This window comes from Centroberyx gerrardi, chromosome 3, assembly GCF_048128805.1.
Source record: "Centroberyx gerrardi isolate f3 chromosome 3, fCenGer3.hap1.cur.20231027, whole genome shotgun sequence".
Classification (NCBI taxonomy): domain Eukaryota; kingdom Metazoa; phylum Chordata; class Actinopteri; order Beryciformes; family Berycidae; genus Centroberyx; species Centroberyx gerrardi.
In genome coordinates, this window is record NC_135999.1 from 5,012,582 (window position 1) to 5,017,391 (window position 4,810).

Sequence of the window (4,810 nt, forward strand, 5' to 3'; positions counted from 1 at the left end):
AGGAGCTGATTATTTTCCGTATTCACTTAATAGTTGTAATTATAGTGCTTCCGGGTCTGTCTTTCAAAGAGAGAAAGTCGCCTATTATTAGTTTTTGTCCGCGTCTTGCCCTCCCACCCCCCACCCCCGGCCCGATCATCTGCCTCCCCCCTCCTGTGGGAAACATGTGCGCTGTCATCCTGTCAAGATGAAGCCCGAAGATGATGACAGCGTTCCAATCTGACAGAAGACAAATATAAACGTTGGCCTACATGTGAGTTAACCTTTGCCGGAGCGCTGTCATATCGAGATCGTCATGAGAACGGAACAATAGGCATCTTCCACTGAGGATCCACTAGGAGTCTCTAAGCTCTCCATTCGCTGTAGAATTTAAAACTTGTGGAGAAACACTTCACACACAGAGAGTTTATTCCTGGAGACTGTGTGTCTCGTTGGATTGTCCTTGAAGCTCTGGCTGTTCGCGCTGCCCCTCCGCTGACCTGTTGCCTGCCAGCTGGTGTGTAGCTGCACTAATCGCAGGCCGGAGCTTGATGCAGTGCGCTGGAACTCACTGGTCATGACTGTACAGTACTGCAGTACAGTTTGGGCTTATGTAATGTCTTCAGTCAGTTCAAAACAGTTTCCAAAGCTGTTTTAATATGATTTTTTACTGTGCCATATTGTGAAAATCTTGGCTTGATGTTAGACTTGGCCTCCTAATTCATATCGGAATTTAGCTACATATAAAAACACCTATTATTCTTCCCTCCCATGTCTTGTATTTTCCTTTTTTTTTGTATGTTAGGGCTCTTGTCAGTCGCAGCAGCCTTCTGCCGCCGCTGTAAAACCTTTAATGTTTTGTTGTTATGGCGCTTGGACCCATTCCAAATGGCTTCCCGGTCTGTCCGTGTTGGTTCAGAGTTTCACCTTGCTGCAGCGAAACGAGCCGCACATGTACAGTAGGCGAGCCGTAAATCAGAATGGAAGAAACGATAGCGTCATTACGGTTATGTTTTTCATCTTTATGGCTATCGCGGCCTCGCCATTTATTTCACACGACTTCCTTAAGTAGAAACTAATCATCTGTTTATGGGTTTTTCTTTTCCTTTCGGGTTTAGGGAAGAGAGGCATCTGATTCGGAAAGCAGAGCAATAAGCCCAATTAGCTGAGAAAACAAACATCTTTGCTATCATTATGTCCGGGAATCAAGCTCATAGCCCGCGCTGATCGTTGACATACTGCGATGCCGTTCTTGTTGCCGGGCGGACAGGATGTCTGCCAGGATGGCTCCATAAAGTCATGCAGGGTCACCTGTCTTGCCGGGCGCAGAGATAGGTGACCGCCATCAGAGCAGCTCATATCTGTCTTAGCTTAGCGATAGGCACGCACTGACGGTGCTTACCGATCACTCAGCCAGGAGAGATAGCAGACTTCTTCGGCCCATTTCTGTCAAACACATCAGCACTGGATATCTGACGTGTATTTTCTCTTCGGCTGATTTTTATGCTTCGGCTTGGCTAATGATGCTGTCAACATCAAATAAAATCAAAAGAAAAATATGCAAAAAAAAATGTCACTTTCTATTTCTTGTTTCTGCTGTGCCCTGCAGGTTGGATTGGTGCCTTCTTTCTGTTTATTCATAAGGCTTCATCCCTTAAGTGCGCTGTGATTCAGGGCAGCGGAGCGCGATGTCGCCTCTGTTTTGATTCGCAGTGCACTCTTGACTGTCGCTCGCCTCGTTTTAACACACTCTCTTTCTTAAAGTTCCCATATTCTCCACTTTCCAGTGTTTTATTTTCTGTCTTGAGGTCCATTCAAAGCTGTGTGTGTGGTGTCATGTACCAAAAACACTCTCAATCCATTTTTACACGTTCATTTTCCAGCATCTCTCTGAGCCTTACCAAGAACAGGCTGTTTCTGTCGCCGTGTCTTTAAGGCTCATTAATATTAACGACCCCTCTGTTCTGATTGGCTAATCGTTTCAAGAGTGAAACGTGAGACACTACAGCAGTGGCAGCTACAGGTAGGGAAAACTCTCCGGTAATAAATAATGCCAACCGCTCAACCGGTTTGAAAAAAACACTTTGTTAGTCTATTATTTCTTACAGAAATGATAATGAGCGAACCTTTGTGACACCACAAAGTTACGGAAGTCCAAACGGCTCGTTTAGAGGCTCGCTTTTCTAATATGGATTGTGTGGATTTAGTTGGCGACCGTGCGTTTTGATACTTTTACCATGTTTAGATAGACCATCCAACTCCTTTATAATCAAAGAGGCAAGGGGAATCCTGTTTTACATGATATGGGACCTTCAAACAAGTTAGTTAAGAACTTTGCGCTGAAAGGGTTTTCTCTCCAGCACTCTTTGGTCCAAATGGACATTTGTGTGTCAAGGAAAGTTTCATTGTTCAGCTAAGTCAAGAAACGTCATCATTAGATGACCAAAAAGTACAAGCACTTACCACAAGGTAAGCAGAAGTAACGCTGGCTGCCAACCAACCAGATGCAGCGATCCTCCATCTTTCTCAAGGAAGCACCACCAAGCCGCGCTGCTGAGATGCTCATTGCACCGTAATTAGCCGTCTCATCTTGATTAGCTGGCACCCCCCAGCTGACAAGGTGGCAGGGTGAGAAAGGAAACAAACCACCAGGGAGTTTTATCTGTGAAAACACACACACACACACACCCTCTTCTGCCCTGAAAATATGTCTCCTGCCTTGGGTGTAATAACCCAACATGCAACACCTCCATACAGCGCCAGCATCTGCTCAATCAACCAGGCCAGGGCGTCCAAAAAATTAATGTGCCAGAATTATGCATGCCGAAGATGGATGTAAGCGGCATGTGTGGATATAAGCCGGCGTGTGTGGAAAAAGCGACTTGCAGGCGATATGTTAATGTGTGATTTTCTGAAGCTGCAACTTTTGAATACTGATTCGCGGTGCGGCGTGCTCAGGTGATAAACAGATGTAGATTATGCTGGAGGATGGCGGCCAGAGGAAACAGGGGCATTCTGGGAGAACAGCCCATGCCCATGGCTGAAAAAAAGCTGTTAAATTATGCACATCATTTCACACGCTCCCATAGCTGTAACCAGAGTTTGGATTATTTTCCTTTGATTTGAGAATTGTTGAGTCAGAGAGTTACTGAAGTTGGATTTTGGGTGAAGTCATCTGGAGGACACTGAGCAGAAATGTAATTGCATTTTTGATTTGATTTATTTGACATATCAAAAACAAATATATATAAAATGTCATACACTGCGACAAATACATATTCATTTAAAAAAATGTTGAGGATAACACAATAAAGTTAAAAGACAACTTATTTCTGTTGTAGCCTCTTTCAAGGCAGACAAAGATAGCAAGACAAGTCACAGATGACTAAAGTACCCTGTACCATACATACCGTACATATACTCCTACTTTCACTCGTACCTACATACCTACACCCATATACATTTCTAAGTCATTCTTTCATTTTGGACAAATAACCATTGCCCACATTCACGTTTAAATCTACGACAAGACTGACTTGATTTTATCTCTACTGGAAGCCTATTCCACTCTACCGCTGCCATGTACAAAAAAGTATTTTGCCTAAAACAGGTCTTAAATCTACATGGCACAATATCTTTGGCCCTGCCTCTGGTTGAATAGCCATGAGAGTCCCTAATGAGCATAAAATAACAGCAACTCATTAGTCCACTAAGTGAAGACTAATTAAAGTCACACTGAAATTACTCATACCTATTACACCTATTTGATGACTTATGGCAAAAAAATGACCAAAAAAAAATAGTTTATTGTATTTTTATATCAAAATCTCATTACTTTTAATTCCTGGAAAACAGAAAATCTTTAGTGGTGACATCATCGTGTACCAGGAGGCAACATAAAAATTCCAACCAATAAAACCATCACAGATTTTTGAACAATCCCGCCCCTCCGCCCTTCCCATCAAATAAAACTGCCTTTCTCTCCCTAACTGATCTCCCATTGGTTTACACTTCTGATTGATCTCTTCCGTGCTACATCCTGTTTCAACAGGAAAAACATCATCACATTAAGGAAGCAAGATGCTCTCAAAATGCTGTTTTACTGTGACTTTAAGGCCTCAGTGAGGGATACTGATGAGAAAATATGTTTAAGTGAGCGAATGCTTTTATATGCTTAACTGGGCAGATGGGATTTCACAGGAATTCAAAATAAATCCCAGCAGTGCAACTGAATATGTTCATAAGTGAAAATCTTTCCAGAGGAGCAAATTAAACCCAAGGTAGGAGTGAAATAGGACTTTGTGGTGAAATGCTCCTTTAATTACATCCTCATAATTAGAGGTATGGAAGATCTATGCTACTGTGTCCCTCATTACATTCACACTATTCAAGACACACTAGTCAATGCAATTGCAGTCTTGTACCGTTGGACACTGATAGCTTCCAGTCAAATAGCTGGGGATTAATTACCTTGCTCAAATGGCACCTTGATGGTAGTGAAGCTATATAAAATTTCAGTGAAATGATATACTCAACGTCAGTAAGACCACATTAACATATCTCAGCTCAAAATGTAAATAGCCCAAATGCTGGACTGTTATCAAGTAATGATATGGCCAAGTTTGAGGCATGCTATCTTTCATCTTCAATTAAAATGTGGACATATCACATGACATGGAGAGTCAACCAGTAAGCGAACAAAACTATTCAAACATTCGGGCAGCTCAGCTGATGACTCGTGTCCAAATGCGAATGGATTAATGTATCCTGTTTCTAATCAATTTGTTGTTAGAGACTGAATCAGCGCTGAGATATTTCTGGAAAGGAGATG